Here is a 21,886-nt window from a genome sequence, read left to right as displayed (position 1 = left end):
CCCCCTCACGCCCATCATTTCCCAAAACACATCCAATCAAAATTTTCAGATAGCCATTTTGTTCACTGTAGTTGATTTCCAGATAGAAAATATATTTTTGAGGAGGACACTCCCCCACAACCCTCAGGGCAAGGGTTTTAAGTTATGCCCTGGGGGCATATAAGCTCTTTATACAAGGCGTTTTCTTAGAAACTTAAAAAAAGGCTCAATTGACTGGACATTAAAAAGCTGGTGGACTTTTGAATACGTAACAATGGATGAAGGGCCACACGCCTCCCCTCCCACGCCCATCATTCCCCCAAAAACATCCAATCAACATTCTTAGATAGCCAATTTTTTCAGCGTTGTTGATTTCCAGATAGAACATATATTTTTGAGGAGGACGCTCCCCCACAACCCTCAGGGCAAGGGTTTTAAGTTATGCCCTGGGGGCATATAAGGTGTTTATAGAAGGCGTTGTCGTAGAAACTTCAAAACAGGCTCATTCGATTGGAAATTAAAGGGCTAGTGCCCTTTTTAATAGTCGAAAGTGATTGGTGGGCAACTAGCCCCCCCCCCCACGCCCATCATTCCCCCAAACACATCCACTCAAAATTTTGATATAGCCATTTTGTTTAGCGTAATTGATTTCCAGATAGAAAATACGTTTTTGAGGAGGACACTCCCCCAAAACCTTCAGGGCAAGGGTTTTAAGATATGCCGGGGGGGGCATTTAAGGTTTTATAGAAGGCGTTGTTGTAGAACCTTCAAAAAGGCTCATTCGATTGGAAATTCAAAGGGTTAGTGCCCTTTTTAATAGGCGAAAGTTATTGGAGGGCAACACGCCCTCGAAAGGGTTTGGAGGGCCACGAGCCCCCCCCCCCCTCACGCCCATTATTCTCCCAAACATCCAATCAAAATTTTGAGATAGTTGTTGATTTTCAGATAAAAACATGTGTTTGAGGAGGACAATCCCCAACAACCCTCAGGGCAAGGGTTTTAAGTTATGCCCTGGGGGCATATAAGGTTTTTATTGAAGGCGTTGGGGGTATGCCCTGGGGGCATATAAGGTTTTTATAGAAGGCGCTGTCGTAGAAACTTCAAAACAGGCTCATTCTATTGGAAATTAAAGGACTAGTGCCCTTTTTAATAGTCGAAAGTGATTAGAGGGGAACTAGCCCCCCCCCCTCACGCCCCTCATTTCCCTAAAAACATCCAGTCAAAACTTTGAGATAGCCATTTTGTTCAGCGTAGTTGATTTCCAGATAGAAAATATATTTTTGAGGAGGACACTCCCCCACAACCTTCAGGGCAAGGGTTTTAAGATATGCCCTGGGGGCATATAAGGTTTTTATAGAAGGCGTTGTCGTAGAAACTTCAAAACAGGCTCATTCGATTGGAAATTAAAGGGCTTAGAGCCCTTTTTAATTAGTCGAAAGTGATTGGAGGGCAACTAGCCCCCCCCCTCCACGCCCATCATTTCCCCAAACACATCCAATCGAAATTTTGAGATAGCATTTTTGTTCAGCGTAGTTGATTTACAAATAGAAAATAAGTTTTTGAGGAAGACATTCCCCCAGAACCTTCAGGGCAAGGGTTTTAAGATATGCCCTGGGGGCATAAAAGGTTTTTATACAAGGCGTTGTCATAAAAACTTCAAAAAAGGCTCATTCGATTTGAAATTCAAAGGGATAGTGCCCTTTTTAATAGTCGAAAGTGTTTGGAGGGCAACTAGCCCCCCCCCCCTACGCACATCATTCCCCCAAACACATCCAATCAAAATTTTGAGATAGTTGTTGATTTTCAGATAGAAAACATATTTTTGAGGAGGACAATCCCCCACAACCCTCAGGGCAAAGGTTTTAAGTTATGCCCTGGGGGTATGTAAGGTTTTTATAGAAGGCGTTGTCATAGAAACTTCAAAAAAGGCTCTTTCGATTGAAAATTCAAAGGGATAGTGCCCTTTTTAATAGTCAAAAGGGATTGGAGGGCAACTAGCCCCCCCCCCATACGCCCATTATTCCCCCAAACACATCCAGTCAAAATTTTGAGATAGCCATTTTTGTTCAACGTAGTTGATTTCCAGATAGAAAATATGCTTTTGAGGAGGACATTCCCCCAGAACCTTCAGGGCAAGGGTTGTAAGCTATGCCCTGGTGGCATATAAGATTTTTATAGAAGGCGTTATCGTAGAAACTTCAAAAAAAGGCTCATTCGATTAGAAATTCAAAGGGATAGTGCCCTTTTTAATAGATGAAAGAAATTGGAGGGCAACTAGCCCCCCCCCCCTACGCACATCATTCCCCCAAACACATCCAATCAAAATTTTGAGATAGTTGTTGATATTCAGATAGAAAACATGTTTTTGAGGACAATCCCCCACAACCCTCAGGGCAAAGGTTTTAAGTTATGCCCTGGGGGTATGTAAGGATTTTATAGAAGGAGTTGTCGTAGAAACTTCAAAAAATGCTCATTCGAATCGAAATTTAAAGGCATATTGCCCTTTTTATAGTCAAAAGGGATTGGAGGGCAACTAGCCCCCCCCCCCTACGCCAATCATTCCCCCAAATACATCCAATCAAAATTTTGAGATAGCCATTTTGTTCAGCTTAGTTGATTTCCAGATTGAAAATATATTTTGAGGAGGACACTCCCCCACAACCCTCAGGGCAAGGTTTTTAAGTTATGCCCTGGGGGCATATACGGTTTTATAGAATTTGTTACTGCAGAAAAATAAAAACAGGTTCATACAATTGAATATTCAAAGGGCTAATATCCTTTTTAATAGTCGAAAACGACTTTAGGGAAACGCGCCCCCCCCCCCCACGCCCATTCGTCCGCCAAACACATATAAACAAAATTTTAGAATAGCCATTTTGTTCAGCGTAGTTGATTTCCAGATAGAAAATATATTTTTGAGGAGAATACTCCCCCACAACCCTCAGGGCAAGGGTTTTAAGATATGCCCTGGGGGCATATAAGGTTTTAATAGAAGGCATTGTCGTAGAAACTTCAAAACAGGCTCATTGGATTGGAAATTAAAGGGCTAGTCCCCTTTTTAATAGTCGAAAGTGATCGGAGTGTAACTAGCCAACCCCCCCCCCCCACGCCCATAATTTCTCCAAACACATCCAATCAACATTTTTAGATAGGCATTTTGTTCAGCGTAGTTGATTTGCACATGGAAAAATATATTTTTGAGGAGGACACTACCCTACAACCATCGGGGCAAGGGTCTTAAGTTATGCCCCGGGGGAATATACGGTTTTTACAGAAGGCATTGTTGTAAAAACTTCAAAAAAGGCTCATTCGATTGGAAATTAAAGGGCTTAGAGCCCTTTTTAATTAGTCGAAAGTGATTGGAGGGCAACTAGCCCCCCCCTCCACGCCCATCATTTCCCCAAACACATCCAATCGAAAGTTTGAGATAGCCATTTTGTTCAACGTAGTTGATTTCCAGATAGAAAATATGTTTTTGAGGAGGACATTCCCCCAGAACCTTCAGGGCAAGGGTTTTAAGATATGCCCTGGTGGCATATAAGGTTTTTATAGAATGCTTTGTCATAGAAACTTCAAAAAAAGGCTCATTTGATTGGAAATTCAAAGGGATAGTGCCCTTTTTAATAGTCGAAAGTGATTGTAGGGCAACTAGCCCCCCCCCCTACGCCCATCATTCACCCAAACACATCCAATCAAAATTTTGAGATAGTTGTTGATTTTCAGATAGAAAAAATATGTTTGAGGAGGACAATCCCCAACAACCCTCAGGGCAAAGGTTTTAAGTTATGCCCTGGGGGTATGTAAGGTTTTTATTGAAGGTGTTGTCATAGAAACTTCAAAAAAGGCTCATTCGATTGGAAATTCACAGGGATAGTACTCTTTTTAAAAGTCAAAAGTGATTGGAGGGCAACTAGCCCCCCCCACCCACGCCAATCATTCCCCCAAACACATCCAATCAAAATTTTGAGATAGCCATTATTGTTCAGCGTAGTTGATTTCCAGATCGAAAATATATTTTGAGGAGGACACTCCCCCACAACCCTCAGGGCAAGGTTTTTAAGTTTTGCCCTGGGGGCATTTAAGGTTTTTATAGAAGGCGTTGTCGTAGAAACTTCAAAATAGGATCATTCAATTGGATATTAAAGGGCTAGTGTCCTTTTTAATAGTCGAAAGTGATTGGAGGGCAAATAGCGCCCCCCCCCGCCCATCATTTCCCCAAACACATCCAATCAAACTTTTGAGATAGTCATTTTGTTCAGTGTAGTTGATTTCCAGAGAGAAAATATGTTTTTGAGGAGGACACTCCCCCACAACCCTCAGTGCAAGAGTTTTAAGTTATGCCTTGGGGGCATATAAGGTTTTTATAGAAGGTGTTGTTGTAGAAACTTCAAAACAGGCACATTCAATTGGAAAATCAAAGGGCTATGGCCATTTTTTAGATGTAAAAGTGTTTGCAGGGCAACAAGCCCCCCTCCCCACGCCCATTATTTCCCCACAAACCTCCAATCAACATTTTTATATTGTCATTTTGTTCAGCTTTTTTTGTTACAAGTTGGAAAATTTGTTTTTGAGGAGGAAAATCCCCTAAAACCCTCGGGGCAAGGGTTTTAAGTTATGCCCTGGGGGCATTTAAGGTTTTTATAGAAGGCAGTTTCCTAGAAACTTCATAAAAGGCTCATTCGATTGGAAATTCCGAGGGCTATTGCTCTTTGTAATAGTCGAAAGTGATTTGAGGGTAACTAACCCTCCTCTCACGCCCACCTTTTCCCCAAACATATCCAATCAAAATTTTAAGACAGCCATTTTATTAAACGTAGTTTTAAGTTCTGGAAATTAGGTCTTTGAGGATCTAAACTCCCCCAAAGCCCCCAGGGTGAGGGTTGTGATTTAAGGATTCTCCGAATCCTTCATATTATTTCTTATGGAAGGGATGCTCGTATGAACTTTAGAGAGGGCTCATTTGATTGAAAATTGAAAGTTCTTGTTCACTTGTTCACTAAGTAACACTTGTTCTCTAAGTTCTTGTTCACTAAGTAATGCCCTGGTGCATAACTTATTAAGGAGGGTTTATAACTTATGGGAAGGGGTTTTGTATGGGAAGAACACATTGTAAATCTATTATAATTATCCAATTATAAGGTTGAAATACATACTATGTGATAGATGCAAAATTGCTTTGGCACACAAATTCCTATTAAGGTCTATTCCAAACAGTCGTAATCCCTTTGTGTCAGCAAGTGAAATGGTCTAAACTCCCTTATTGGAGCTATTTTTTCAATCCAGTCATTGTTGCCAATCGCTGTCCACTAGTTATGCAAGCTGTCTATTGTTCATATATAAGGTTTTTATCAAAGAGATAATCGTATAAACTTTGAAAAAAGCCTCATTCGATTTAAATTGAAAGTTCTAGATCCGTTTTATAAAGTCAAGACTAATCGGACAGTAAGCGCCCCCCCCCATGCCAAAAAAACTTGAAACTTTTTGCTATCAAAAACGAACAAAAATTAATTAAAAAAAACTTTCCGAAAAATAAGTTTTTCAAAGACAAGTAAAGGCCATTTTAAACTTAAGCTCAGGAGATACATTTTTATTCTATTAAAGAATAAATTAAACCCAAAACGAACGGAAATTAAATAAACAATTATAGCAAAAACATACAACAAGTAATAGTATAAATGAATAAATAGATCTTAAAGCGAGTAATGCTTAGACTGAATATGAACATCAAGCTTAAGACGAAGAAAAATATTTTGCTATTAAAGTATAAATGAAACTTAAAACGAACAGAAATTAAATAACAATCAATGCAAACAAACATACAATATATATTAATGTAAATGAATAAATAAATCTTAAAACAAGTGAAACTTTAATTGAATATTCAAATCAACTTTGAATCAAATAAAAATACCTGCAAACAAGAGTTTGGGTATCGTCTCACTGCAGAAGCCTTAAACCTACTGCGTCATTGGCGCTTTATTGAAAACGAATTATATTAGAAATGTGTTCTTTTGTACTTAATATTGAAAATAAATATTAAAATTACAGTAAAATTTTGAACTGATGAGCTTTTAGCAATTAATATCATTATGCATCAAATATTCAGTTTAATTTATTAGTTCTTTTCAAGATTGGTCAAGACAAATATAGTTTGACTACAAGCAAAATTTGGATACTGCCCCCTTCTTTAACTGTAAAAACCTAAAGCCTTCTGCGTCATTGGTGCTTCACTGAAAACGAATTACTCGTTTATTACAAATTTATTATTTTCCAGTTCTTACAGCATTGAAAATGAAAATAAAAATTAAAATGAAAAAAAAATCTGGAACTGATGGATCTTTCAACAATTAATATCACTATATATCTAATATTAAGTTTGATTTTGTTTATACTTTCCAAGACTGTTCAAGACTCATATGGTTTTGCCATTTTTTTTTAACTCTGCCATTTTTTCTAACTAATCATGTTAGTTTTTTATGAAAGCATTCTATGACTTCTAGGCATTTCAATTTGAGTGGAAAACTGCACCTCAAACTTTGTGGAACATGTATTTCCTTGCCTGAAACTCAAACATATAATAAATGTCAAGTTTCGGAGGGTTCCACCACTCGCAAGCAAGTGCCATTGGTATTTTTGAATCCGCATGGTCAATTTAGGGGGGTGGAGGGTAGGATAATTCTCGTAGCAGCCCCATTCCGTCGTGGTATGGTTCACATTTTCAACACCTGGCGTCCGGACTATCATATAATCTACCAAGCATACAACTACCCCAAATCAGTATCAATAAATAAATGAAACCCAAAACGAACAAAAATTAAAATAAATATTAGAGTCAAACTCGAAACGAGCATAAATTAATGTGAGTAGGGTTCAAAACCCCAATGCTTTCTAAAAGCCAAAATATAATTTGTACTTTACTGAAAAAAATGTGCATTGTCAAGTTAATATACATATGCTGATACTTATTCCCTAAAATCTTAATTAATTTTTGATTTCTTAAAGTTACAAAAGTGAAAATGTTTCAAAGAATTGTTTTCAGTAAAGCGCCAATGACGCAGTAGGTTTTAGGCTTCTGCAGTGAGACGATATCCAAACTCTTGTTTGTAGTTATTTTTATTCGATTCAAACTTGATTTGCATATTCAGTTTGAGTTTCACTCGTTTTAAGATTTATTTATTCATTTACATCAATATATATTGTGTGTTTGTTGGCATTGATTGTTATTTAATTTCTGTTCGTTGTAAGTTTCATTTTTACTTTAATAGCAAAATATTTGTTTTCGTTTTAAGCTTAATTTTCATATTCAATCTACACATTACTAGCTTTAAGATCTATTTATTCATTTATATTATTACCTTTTTTAAGTATTTCCTTATGATTTTTTAATTAATTTCGGTTTCTTTTTGAGTTAACTGGCTCTTCAGTAGGATTTACTGGTCTGTTTAAAGTTGAAATTAATCAGGTGTCTGCGGCTGATGAGCTTAGTCTAAATAAGGCATTTACTTTTAATATACAATATCCACCCACAAGAATTTTATTTTGATTAATCACAGGAAAGATTGATAAGTCTCGTGAGGGCAGAAATGATGACAGGAAGAATGAACTTTACAACCTTAGTCGGAATACGGTCTGGGCCAGAAGATGAAGAACCCCTTAAACCATTGACAATTTCGGCTATTTCAGCTCCGGATGCAGGTTGCTATGCTATTGATTTAAGACAGGGCGGTCCAAGGTACGACCTAAAGTAAGGTAAAAAAGAAGAAGGACTTATAGAAGAGACTGTAGTTTTGCCGATATTAGCAAAATAGGAAGTAAACGCATCTTGAATTTTTAGCTCACTCTCTACATTTTCGCCTTCCATCACAATACTTAAAGGGGCAGAAGGAGGCAGAGAAGATGGCCTGATCACAGAATTGATTACTTGCCATGTCTTCCTGATGTTTTTACCACACGCAGAGAATTTTCTGTAATAAAATAACGATTTGGCCTTTCGGCAAAGCGAATCGTAAACTCTTCTATAAGCTTTAAAAAGTTGAAGTCGAGAATCACGAGAAGATCGCTTAGAGGACCTGTAAGCCTTCCTAAGATTATTTTTCTTCCTCCAACTTTTAAGGAGTCCCGGAGTCATTCAAAGTGGTTGTTCTTTTCGATGCCGGATTCGACTGGGGCGCAACACATGTATCCAATGTAACTTCTTTCAAAGAATCATAAGAAGAATTAAACAAAGAATCTAAATAATTTAAGAATCTAAGAGTGCCATTAAATTCTTCGATGACTCCTAGACTTCTTAAAAGCTGGAAGAAGAAAAATAATCTTTGTTGGAAGGCTTACAGGTCCTCTAAGCCTTCTTTAGGTGTTTCTCGACTTAAACTTTTCAAAGCTTATAGAAGAGTTTTCAATTCGCTTTGCCGAAAGGCTAAATCCCCATTTTATTATAGAAAATGTTGTTAGGGCTGTCAAAGATGTCAGCCTTTTTTAAAAGAATTATCCAGTTGTTTAGTGTAAATTACCTGGCTTTAAATATAAGGAAGTCATGTTTTCTCAATTTTTTAAGAGTCTCATAGGCTTGTCCTGGCTTAAAAAAGTAAAATTATCAAGAGGCTCCCTAAGTAGACCATGGGATCGTTACGTTCAAATCCTAGGCATCTTGCTATAAGAAATTTTCATTTGAGTATCGTATTGACCTCACCAAAATGAAATTGTCCAGGAGTCTCGGAATTCTTAGAAGGCTAAAGCACATTTATTCTACGGTCAATTTTTTAATCCTTTTCTACTGCCTAGTTCAGTCTTATGTTTCATAATGTGCTGTTATTTGAATGTCAATTATTCCTTCGTCACTGAAGCCACTTTCAAAATGTTTATGATAAAGCAAAGCCTACTGTTCAGGAAAACAACCGTTCTTCATTTAAATTCTTGCTCGATTTGAAATCTCTATATTTTTGTCGTGTGCTTCTTTCACTTTTCTACAATCTTACGGCCACCTTACTGCTGTCCCATGCGATAATAAATCTTTTGTTTTTATCATTTCCGCTCTTCCCACAATCTACAGAGTCCTCCAGCAGAGAGTCCACAATCTCTATATTTTTGTCGTGTGCTTCTTTCACTTTTCTACAATCTTACGGCCACCTTACTTCGTGAGTTAGGTCGGTCTTCGACCCTCTGATAGCTTATAATATGATCTGGAACACGCTTCCCGAGTCTGGAAGCCGCCACTCGTTTGGTATCTTCAAGAAGAATGTGAAAAATCCTAGCTAATGATTTTTTTTTCTGATTTTCTGCTCTTTTTTCCTGGTTTTCCCTTGATTTGATGTCTCTGAATTGGGTTTGGTTTTTATTTGGGCTAGTCTGCGATATTATCTTACTTAGCTTGTGTTTCTGGGGATTTTTTAGGTGGTTATTAGATTTCGTTTTTATTTTTGTATTTAGTAAATTATTTGATTTTATTGCAATTAGTAAATTATGTGAGTGTATTGCATTTTTCCCCTTGTTCTTTCCTGACTGTGGAGCCTTACGGGGAGAATATTGAACTTAATTTTTGAGTTGTGAGCTTATTGTTGCTGATTAATGTTATGATATTATTATCTGTATACAGTCTTATCCTAAATTAATTGTAAGTGACTGGATCTATTGTGGTTTAAAGGATACAAAAATTTGTATTCATAATGCAGTATATACTGTATGAAAAATATCATGCGCTAAAGACCAAGTTTCTCTCAAATATATTTGCATCCATGGGTGAATAGTATTCCAAGCTTTACAGGAGGCATATAGGCGGGGTGGGGGGGGTAAAGAAACGGGTAAATGCATTTTAAAGTGCTCTTCGGATGTGTTTTTGGGCTGAATTTCCTTCGCCGCTCTCTAATGACAGTTATGCCAGCCTTTCATCAGGGAAGAATTGGCAAGGCCACTTACATGCGTGTTTTAGAAGGTGATTATGGAGGTACGGCGAAATGAAATGATATCGTTTTACCACTGTTATCTTTAAAGGAATTAGACATTTTGAAGATTCATAGAAGGAAAATAACTGCTTTCTTTATGGATAGAACAGCGATTTGTACTTTAATAAAGGTATAGGTCTACTATTGCAGGATAGCCTATCATCAGGGGGGAAAATCCCAAAATGCTATATTCCATAAAATACTTGGAAATAGGCCAGGTCGTGATTGATACAAATGAATATTAAACAAAAAAAAGTAACCAAACACCTCAGGCAGGACGGTATATAAAAATGAAGACTTTTTGAAATAAAGAAGTGCAAAGAAGTTGAATTAAAATCAAGTAGTTGCTGGCATGCATCAAGCCATGGCCAATTGTAGAAAAAGCCAAGAAAGATAGTCCGAGAGAGTGAGAGGCAAATATGGGACAAGCCCCTTTTAGGGCGAACATAAATTATGGAGTTGGACAAAAACTCCGAGATCGCCGGTAAATTTAAAAATATTGAAACTTCTTTTGGTTTCACTACTTGTTTTTCTTTGTTACCGACTATTGGAGGTTCTTTGTGCGGAGTCACCACTTTTAAAGGCAAAAATGGCACAAAGAGTTGCTATGCCACTTACTGGAGGGGGACGATACCTCTTTGGCCCCAAATTAGTGGGACTTCCGCGATTACTCCAACGGTTCCTTTATACTCGCGTGATCGGATGGTCTATGGCCACATTTAAAGCCAAAGTTTACCGATAAGATTTTCTAATTAACCCTTTAGTCTCGGCCTAAGCTGAAAAGTAAAATAGGTACATAGAAAAATTCTTACTATATTCACAGTTACACGTATAAAAAGAACTGAACTGAAAAAGAACAAATTCTCCCAGCCCGCTAACCGCAGCACGCGGTGGGGTTTACTAGGGGTGGTAAATGAATCTTTCCAACCAATCCCAGGGCTCCTAATATACTGGCCAATCTCCCTAACTGCGCACTTTTTTCCCTCGTGGTGAATTAAACACGTACGCAGTTAAGAAGACCCAAAATGGCGTCAAAAAATAATAGGAAAATTAATATTTATTACAAAAGGAAGGAAAATAATTAAGGGGCCCAAAGAAATGAATCTGGGAGGGACATTTATCTGAAAAACTGGGACCAAGGGTTCCAACACCTCCCCCCTAAGATAAATGGCCCACATCCCCGTCGGATTGGCTGGAAATTCAAACACAATATCATAACACTAAACTCAAAATCATTAGACTTGTATCTTCTCTTCTACCAATGCCTGTGCTTCCTCTGCTTGGTTCTGGATCCGTCGTCCTCGACACGTCTCCATTGTAGGACCACCATGGTCTAGATCGTCTAACATGCGCATTCGGTTTTGAAAATCCAAGTCCCCAAGATTCGTAGGAATTCATTGTGCATAGAACAAATCAAAAACAACAAATTTTGCTCGGTCTCACGAATTTATATTTCACAGAAGTAGAGAATCGATTTCCTGAACATCTGATCATGCCAGCCATTGTGAAAAATTGGCTGCACAAGCTGCTTAATTTCCATATGTTGAAACGAAATTAAATCTCGATAAAAAAAGTAAATTGCCCCTTGGCATAATTTCAAATAGTCTAAGGCCGAAAATAAACAGGCCTGTGAAAACGATAAGGGTTCAGGAAAATGAAGTAAAAATCTGAGCGAAACATGAAGCGCTTTTTTCTGGTTTCCCTCTCCTGGGATTAACTGAAGAATATACGTTGATGCTAATTGAAAATGTAATTTGGATACATCTCCCACTGAATATAATTTGCCAAAAATAATTGTTGGTTCCCATGAAGAATAACAGCTACGAATAGGGTTGCTGGACAAAGGTTTGGGTGAAGTATGAAGTGACTGGGAGAGAGTATCCCCCAAGGACTCCAGATCAGAAAGGCAAAATCTCGGTTAAGGGATCACAACTTGTCCGCCAGTTGTGCATTGAGGAAAATGGCTATCTTTTGCAACTTCCCGCAGGGGATCTTCCCCAAGGGATTCCTCCCCCTGATAAAGGATCGACATATCTTTTGAATTGATAATACTAATTTCAGATTCATTTCCAAATTTTTACAGTCCGACTCGACATTCAATATCTCCCAACCTTCCCCCACCCAGTTGTAGGTCCTTCATATCTCTTTCTTAAGTATCTTCTGTTATTCCCCCTGGGTCTTTGACCTCCTTTTCCCCCTGATTGTCTATGTTTTCAAGGCACAGCCTATCCGAAATTTTATTTTTCTCCGTATTATTTGTGTTTTCAAGGCCAAGCCCATCCAACATTTTTTTTATTTTTCGCCACTGCAGGCTGAATATCCAAATTTTGTCTCTTCTTTGCATTCCTCTTTTCGTCTCTACTTTTCTCAATTCTGTCATTCGCGCAAAATAATAAATCATCGTTAAATGTGATTTGGACTCCAGTGTCCACTATCTTTGTCTGTATTAATTCATTGTAGCTCCGTTTAATATCTATTTTCTCTCTTCTAGTCTTCTTTATTTTTACCGCAGAAACAAATATTTCGTTATCAAATGGGAATTGAACTCCGACATTTGGTTTTTCATATTCTACTAAAATCTCTCGAACTTTCCGAGGAAAAGCGCGTACAATAAATTTCGTCTCCTTATTCTCTGGTACAATCAGCGTTTCATTTTGGCCTGTACTTGTTATCGTCTCATATTCATTAAAAGTGTTTTCAAGTTTCCTATTATTTGTAAATTTTCCTGAAAAATCGATTTCGCGTGTCCTTTTTTCAATCTTTTGTGGTCTTTTTACTTCTGCATCTCCTTTTTGTGGATTATCAACATTTTGAACCCGAGTATCCAGTATTTCGTTTTTTCTGACAGGGAGGCATAGCTCCCCAATTGGTTTTTTAGGCCAGTTAATCTCCCCGCCTTCTAATTTAAGCATTAAATTCCTCTGCTGTAATTTAATTTTGAAATCTTTCCATTGTTAAAGAAGTTACTTCTAATAATGTGAGATTTTTGATATCTCCAACTTATCCTCCTACTAAAATATCCATTGCTAGAGTAGGTACTAAGCCTACTTTTATCGTTTTTCTCTGGACCGTACCGCCCTTCTTTGCAATTTCTATTCTTACCCAAGCAGACGGACATGGGTGCTTGTCTCCATAATAACATAATGTTGTAATCTTATTTTTATGGTCTATCTCCGTTCTATTAATTAGGCCAGTTCGCACATAGGTTTGGTCACTGCAGGAATCAATTGCCATTTCGACTAATTCCCCGTTCAACAAATGCCCCGTGGTACCACAGTTATAGCAAGTTATTTCTCCTTGCGCTGTGTTATAGTGCCTATTTTTCTTATACTCTCTATATTGAAATATGTCTGTCTCCTCAAATTCCTCTCTTATTTCGGTCCACCTATTTGCCATTTCCGCCATTTCTTCGCTTGTTTTTGGGTTCTTTTATTTCAAATATATTTTCAATTCTCTGTGGGTATTTTCTAAAAATTGTTCCATTACTGTTTTATTTACCACTTCCGTCAATTTTTCTTTTATTTCTTTCGGGGCTTCATATATTCTATAATTTTCTAACTCTAGCCATTTTAAACACATATCTTTCAATTTGTACCCGAATTCTTTATATGTTTCGTTGTCTCGTTTTCTTTCGCTTCTAAACCTTCTTTGAAAGTGCTCGGGGGAGAGTTGAAATTTTTCAAAAATAGCTTGTTTTAGTCTTTCAAAATCTTTTGAGTATTCCATTGGTAAAGCTTTATATGCAAGTGGTGCTTTGTAGTTAAGGAGGGGTTGTATTCTTGTTACCCAATTTTCTCTCGGTAATCCGCTTAATTCTGCCGTTTTTTCAAAATTTTGTATGTATAAACTTGAATATTCATTTTTTTTAATAGGTTGAAAGTTTACTGCTAACATTATTTCTATTGTAGACGATTTCTGAGACTCTTGGGAATTTCTTCCTGCAATCATTTCCCTTATGTATTTTCTCTCCTCCCTGTCTGCCTTCTCCTTCTTTTCCCTAGCTATCCTTTCTTCCTTCATGAAATTTAATATTTGTTGTGTTGTATCTATTTGAGTACTCCTTCGCGAGCTCCTACTCGAAATTGAGCTTCTACTACTCCTTCTACTTGGCCTACTCTGAATCTCACTGTAATTATATTCTCTTAATTCGTTTTCTGAGTCTATTCGTTGTATAATATTTTCTTCTCCTCGCAATTCCCCTATTTTTTGTACCTTCTTTGAAGGGTGAGTTTGTTTTGTTGTACCCGTTCTTTCTTGTAATAATTTTTCCCCACGTATTATCGCCACTGTTTCTTTTGTTCGGATTTCTCTATCTGCGAGTAATTCTTTCTGTACTTGTTTTAGACTTTTCTCTTCTTCTCTGGTTCGTACTGGGGATCTCTCTATTACTGATTTTGGTTTGAAGATTTCCTCTTAGCATGTATCAGAAATGTCTATTTCACCTGTTGAGTGATATAAGGTTCTATCTGATTGGGTTTTTCTTAGGGTATTTCCAGCGGGAGTCGCATATAATTGTGTGTCTGAATCCGATTTTTGTTTTACCGCGGTAGATCTTGTCTGAATTCTTCGTTTGTCCGCCATTATTTCAAGCTTTATTTGATGCTTTCGTTCAAATGGAAATCCTTTTATCAATGTTTCTTTTTATCCTTTCGTGAAAAATTATTTCCTTTTAATTTGTCGATTCTATGTGGGTCCTACGTGGGGGGTGCAGCCTCCCTTGTCTCACAAGTTAATTATTCGCGTGATTTATTGATTATTAAATTTTATTACTTATTATTATCCGACTAAGCACAGCTCAGATAAAAATTTATCTTTGTGATTTTTTATATATAGCCTCTGTAACTACAATAGGCTACTTTTATAGGCTAAATTAATCGTCTCTTCGAAAGCGCGGAATTCTTTTAACTATCAGATTTACTGATAGGACCTTAACTTGCTGCCACCACTTATTGGAGGTTCCTTGTGCGGGGTCACCACTTTTAAAGGCAAAAATGGCGCAAAGAGTTGCTATGCCACTTACTGGAGGGGGACGATCCCTCTTTGGCCCCAAATTAGTGGGATTTCCGTGGTTACTCCAACGGTTCCTTTATACTAACGTGATCGGATGGTCTATGGCCACATTTAAAGCCAAAGCGTACCGATAAGATTTTCTAATTAACCCTTTAGTCTCGGCCTAAGCTGAAAAGTAAAATAGGTACATAGAAAAATTCTTACTATATTCACAGTTACACGTATAAAAAGAACTGAACTGAAAAAGAACAAATTCTCCCAGCCCGCTAACCGCAGCACGCGGTGGGGGTTACTAGGGGTGGTAAATGAATCTTTCCAACCAATCCCAGGGCTCCTAATATACTGGCCAATCTCCCTAACTGCGCACTTTTTTCCCTCGTGGTGAATTAAACACGTACGCAGTTAAGAGGACCCAAAATGGCGTCAAAAAATAATAGGACAATTAACATTTATTACAAAAGGAAGGAAAATAATTAAGGGGCCCAAAGAAATGAATCTGGGAGGGACATTTATCTGGAAAACTGGGACCAAGGGTTCCAACACCGACAAAAGAAGTTTTGACAATTCAGAATCTTTTTCTGAGGTCCACAAGAGGTTCGTAAAGAGTAACATAATCAAAGAGTAATCGGAAAAACATTTAAAAGTACACCAAGTTCAAGGTATTATAATTTTAGGTGTGGTGCTTGATTTATTAGAGTTAGTATTCTTCGATACTTACGTGCAGTTTAATGGGGAGTTATAAGAGCATGTGGTTGGTATACTCATGTCAGGATATTTGAGTCAGTTTAAAGCTGATTATCATGTGTCAACCAGAGTTTCAATTTAAGATAAAACAGAGACACCACTCAAAATACTAAAATATCCTTGCACAAGAATCTTACTGTGTATATTGGTAAGTTTCCATAACATCCAGCAAATTTGAAACTGCTACTACTTGCATAAAAATTCGAAAAAGTCGAAGTTGAATGGACAAATATTAAAACGTGACAAATTCTATCTGAATGGTCATACCTCTTTCTGCCAAATTCTTTAATCAATTAATCTTGCATAATACCGGAGCCTCTTTGTAATTCTGCGTCTCTTTTAACTAACAATTATGATTTGGGGCACCCCCGAATGTTGCATGATGTAAATGTTTAAGTAAACAGTGTTTTCACTATAAATTTCCAAACAAAAAATAGTTTTAAATTCGTGGGTTTTTTTAGTACAATGTATAGGCTATTCTTTGTATAGGCTAAAACCAGTGCTGTAACAAGTACTCCAAATTTTTACTTAAGTAACAAGTACCAAGTACTATCAATTTTTTTACTTAAGTATCAAGTATCAAGTAATCCACCAAAATTGTACTTAAGTAGTTCAAGTAATAAGTAGTCTGAAATAGTACTTAAGTAGTACTTCAAGTACTACTTCAAGTAATCAAATTATATGATGTTAAAATTACTATTGAGCTAAAAAAAAAGGGAATTCTTCCATGGGAGGCTCTTTCCAGCACAACAATCACACACTTACGCCACTGACACTCAGGTTAACTTAATGGTTTCATTTCTTATATTAAAGAACGATTAAAAAAACAGAAACAAATTGAAAAGGTGTGTTTTTTCCAAATCTACTTTTCCAGCATTATCAACATCATTAATGTAAAAAAAAAAAAAGCTGTAAATAAACGGAAATAAATAACCCGTTATAAACGGATATTCCAGCGATTAACACAGACAGAAAATCGACTTAAACCATACGGTATATATAGTCAGTCGCTCAGTGCCATTCTTCAAAGACAGTTTCGCAAAAGGAGCTGATTCTGACATCTGCTTTTCAAAAGGTGACATTAAAATAGGTTGAAAAGGAAACCATCAAAACAGTAAAACGAACTCTCAAACTACGTCCATATTTTGCTGAAAAACCTTGAATTTCTCATTGGCTTTCAACAAAACGAGGCTCTCAAACCTTCCGTCCGCCAAGGAATTACGCCTTGGACTCATTATAATGCCACCTTTCGAAAAGAGACGCTCAACTGGGGCCGATGTAGGAAGCATACAATTATACTTCCGAAACACTGAATTCACTGCCGGGTACTCTTGTAAGATCGAGAGAGTCTTTTGGGAATCACTGAGATATCTCAGAATCTCGATCTTGACCGTATTTGCCACAGTTGGTTGCTGAGTGCTTGTTCCTGATTCGTCGTCCGAAAAGTCAAAAAAGCCTCAGGAGATCTCTCAAGAACTATGCCACTGCTTTTTTCACTAGTGGCACCCATTTTCTGCTTCATTGTTATGGCCTCCTCTGTCATCAAACCCAGCACCAGTTCCTTGTGTTCTTCTTTCCCAAACTTGTCCTTGAAAAACGGCAATGACCACGTAGCAAGATGGTAGTCCGAATGAACCTTTGGAGATCCACTGAGAAACGGAAATCTTTTCCAAGTCCTTCGAGCAGCGTCTGGGTTAAGACCCTTGTGAGTTTGACACTTTGGTGCAACTTCACCAACTTCCTTTCCAAGCACTTGATAGTTGGGAGAACAGTCCCGAAATAGGCTTTCTCCTCACCCTGAAGCATATCTAGGGCGATTGCTATGGGCTCAAGGACTGAGACGTACTCAGCAAGAAATTCAAGCTCACTTGTTTTGAATCTTGGTTTTTTCAAGACATCACACACTGCTGAGAGCTTTCCAGCCATGTGACACTCAAGAATTCTTTTCAGTGCATCGTATTCAGAATTCCATCTTGTTGCGTTGGGTCTTATCAGCTTTTTTCGAAGACCTCTTTCAATAGGTCATTGTTTTTTGAGCTGTGGCTTAGGGAATTCCATAAGCCCTGACACTTGCTCTTGACACTCTGCAGATTTCTTTTGTAACTCACGTCCGTATTTGAAGCATACTTGGCATCTGTGGTGGCCAAAAGGTTCAGGGTATGACTAGAGCAGCGAAAGTGTGGAGGTAAGTACATACCTATATTACCTAATGAGTCCGATCTGCCATCATTCCCTTCGGGCTCAGAAATATCGCTATCGTCATCATTTGTGTTAACAATACGGTCGGGAAGATCAGAATAACTATCAGAGGTCCCTCTAACCCCTGCTTCTAGTTCATCTTGGTCTTGTGCACCACTTCTGGGATTGACACTAGAACCCAATTCTGGTTCCCCGACATCAGTCACATTCACCCTGTCAAAGATCTTACCAACGTCAACAACATCTAAGTCTTCGGATTCGGAATCCATGCTTTCTTCATCAGGTGTGTCACTCTCACTGGTTGCAAACTCAGAGCTGGATTCTTGCTCCTTTGATTTTCCTAACTCCTTAAAAGCTTTGACGAAGTTTGAAGCATTGTCTGTTACAATTGCCCGAATTTTGCTCAGATTCTTGTCAAGACCATATTCACGAAATATTGCAAACAGCAAGTCTGAAATTCTGTCGAAGGTATGCGCTCCAGCAAACCTTCTAACTGCAAGCACCATAGGCACAAATTTGTTTTGACTATCTAACACATGAGCTGTTACTCCAATAAAGCTCTTATTATTAGAAGACCAGATATCACACGTCATAGTGACATAGTCTACTTTTTCAAAGAGCTGAATCATTTCTTTCTTTACAACTAACAGAGACTCATCAATTTTACCGGCCAGAGTTTTCCTTGACATTATTGGTCCGATACTTGGGTTTATCCCCAGAATCATTTGCTTAAATGCATGACTTTCCACTGTAGAGAGTGGGCGCATGTCAGACACTATGTAATTCATAATCAACTCATCAGCCCTTTTTTCGTACATTTCTTTTTTTCAAAGAAAGAAAAAGGTGTATCCTCTTGCTTAGGCTCGGGGATGCTTTCATCGGTTGTGTCATCAGCAGAATCAATGGTCTGCTCATCTCCATCTCGCCTCCTTTTTTTCCTAGTGTTCACTTTGGAGAATTCAACATAGGTTGAAGGATGAGCCGTCTGAAAGCAGACATAATGTTTAGTTTTGCTATATGAATCAAATCCAAAGGCTCATTGCTTTTCCACAGGATCCACTGAACATTGAAACTGCAGTATAACAAGTATAACAAATATGAATGAACCATCACTTTCTGAAGGTTTGATGGTTTTGTTTTGTCAGTCAGGAACTCAACTACTTTGAGACCATCACCTGATAGAGGGAAGTTCACCTAATGTGAGGATATGTCCCTTGTCACCTGCTTGTCAGTGAATGCCCAAAATGAAATGATTCCCAGGTCCCAGGTACAGCCATATACCTCTCAGGAGGAGATCTTCACATTCTCCTCCTGAGTGGAAGGTTCCTTTACTTGGGAATAATCTCATTTCAGACATTTACTAACTAGAGACATATCCTCTCATTAGGTGAACTTGCTTGTATCCGGCAATAGTCTCAAAATACGAGTTCCTGACTGGGTTTGGTGGATCCTTCACAATAACAACAAACCTTCACATTACTGCAGATTCAACGATTACAATGATCACCATAGAAAACCTTTTTGCAGCTTAAACTTGGACCATCCTCTGCAAAAAAGCAATGAACCCTCATGTTTCTGCAGCATCGTTGAAACATCAACATCAACCGAAAATTTGTCCAGAAATAAACTGAGTTGTTAGCAATATAGAAACATAGTAATATAACAACTAGCCTATCATCAAACTTGTAAATAGCTTATGGACATATCCAGGCATTAGTTGAGCTGCAGTTAAACTGGAAGCAGGTTAACTGAAAATACAATAAGGTATGTAGCCTGGGATATCTGGCCTATGTAACAAATAGCCTAGGTCTAAGGATTTCCCTATTAATACATTAAATTTAATGGGAAAAATTAACATTCCTTCTATACTAGCTTCTCAATCTCAACAAAATGCCTAGAACACAGAAAATAAAGGTTAGACTATACAACAATCTTTAATTGTGATAAAAAAAAAAAATAGTTGTTGTTTTATTATATAAATAACCTAAAAATCACCAGTGGTTTAGTATATAAACTATCATAAAATGAAATTTTTATTAGGGAGATTGAGAATTTAATGTAAAATTTGAATAGTGAACCTAAATATAAAGTGCAAATGGGAGATTTCAATACTGACTTCCTTAAAAGTTCAGATTGTCCAGATTTTCTCAATTTAGTAATTTCTTCTTTTCTATATCCACTGATAACTATCCTTACATGAGTTACTGGGAAATCTGCAACACTAATTGACAATATATTTGTGGATGAAAATCTAATTGAATGTTTGAATGCTGGTGTATTAATTATGGATGGATCAGTAGATCACAAGCAGGCAAGCCTATTAAGCTTAGGCTATACAAGCCCAATGGACATTGTGGCTTGATGCAATGCTTCCAATTACTTGATTTTACTTCAAGTCAGGAAATGGAAAATGGGGCTAGGTCAGGAAAATGAAATTTTTAGTAGACTAAAGATAGGCTTTGTAAGGATAGACTAGTCTAGGCCTAGTAATAGCAAAACATATTTTTAGCTCTAATATTTATTAAAGGGGAGAAATCAGATAAAGAAAAAAAGGAAATATACCATTAGATTTTCTATTTCCTTGTCTAGTCCCCCACAAAGCCAGATACACCTTTAGGCTTAACAAAACAGTTTGATTTTTCTTTAAACTAGCTTTATTTGGTAATACACATCAGCTGCTGATGAAGAACTGGGTATATTATCCAAGCACCCCTGGTGTTTGGATAATCACTAACTTTGGACAAGCAACCGAGCATAATTTGATTCAAATAGAGCCTATATTTCCAAGCAAGCTCTTAGTCTTGCATATGTATAGATTTAGATTACCTTGTTGGGATTAGCTCAATTTGATCTCAGAAACTTTTTTATACTGAAAATTAAGCTTAAAGAAAAGTTAGCAAACCCTAGTAGCCTATTTTTTCTTTACAGCACATGTCTGGGATTGAATCTATTTATGTTTGAGTGGTTTTGTATCCTACAAGGCCTATAGGATCATGTGTTTAAGATTGGGCAGTATTTTCTAGAATTAGCCTAGGCTATGCTTAAACTAAATTGTGTATTTGTCATTAGACTCTACTATTAACTATCAATGCATTCAAAACATTCAGCAATCCATATGGCTAAAATATTCAGCCTAATCAAATAGCCTAGGCTAGCCTACTTGTTCAAGAAAATTTGATACTTCCTTTGAGTTCTGCAAATTAGCAAGTTCTGCAAGTTCTGCAGTTCTGCAAATGGAAAACACACACAAAAACAAAAATTATATATGCATTCTACATTCTATAACCATTATTCCAATCCCAATCAGCCTCATACACAACAATCTCAATACACAACTTAGCCTCAAGATTAACACAGAGAAGCCAAGGCTCATAGCAATCCATTAGTTTTCGTAAATGTAAAGCTGCTGGTTGCTGGTTCCGAGACCCTTTTGAATGACAGCCTAGCCTACCACAACTAATTTCGGCCCATTCTGGTTCGTTGAACATTCTTCTCCTGAGGTGAAGTTAATCAAGCTAGGTGTGGGGTAAATTGTGCATTAATTTCATAATGCTGGATTAACAGTAAGCTTTGCCTACAGGAGATCCAGGCTACACAACTCTAGCCTAGGTTTGTTCAATCCAATCTGAACGATATCCGAATAGACCAAAACAACAAACAGATTAAAATTGCGTATGATGTGTAGGTTGTGTTGTAAGGAAACTACTGGGCTATCTGTATGGTGATACCTGTCAAAGTTTAAGAGAGAAAAAAGTACAAACAGACATAAAAAGGACAAGGAGACTTACACGCAAGTGTTTGTGGAAATTTGAAGGTGCATGCAGGTGTCCTTTGAGAACCCTGTTGGGACAGTTCTTGCACCATGCACTAAGTGCGCCATCTTTTTCGATTTGTCCTTTTACAGCAAAATATTTGCCTTGAAGAATAAACGGTAATTGTTGTTTGCCTGCGTGAGCCATTTTTTTTTTTTACACGTTTTTTCTTATTATTATTAAATGCGCTCGACGTAAACGGAA

General features: G+C 37.5%; 1 protein-coding gene across 2 annotated transcripts in view; it reads left to right on the top strand.

Moving 5' to 3' along the window:
* Window positions 1-21,886, top strand: part of LOC148956542 (phosphatidylinositol 4-kinase type 2-alpha-like) — a 127,988-nt gene that overhangs the window by 98,318 nt on the left and 7,784 nt on the right. The gene's annotated exons all lie outside the window — the stretch shown is intronic.

The sequence above is a fragment of the Artemia sp. Qi Xiang Cuo genome, chromosome 1, assembly GCF_049724085.1.
Source record: "Artemia sp. Qi Xiang Cuo chromosome 1, ASM4972408v1, whole genome shotgun sequence".
NCBI lineage: Eukaryota > Metazoa > Arthropoda > Branchiopoda > Anostraca > Artemiidae > Artemia > Artemia sp. Qi Xiang Cuo.
Note: the sequence above shows the minus strand (reverse complement) of the source record. Positions and strands in the feature narration are given on the sequence as shown.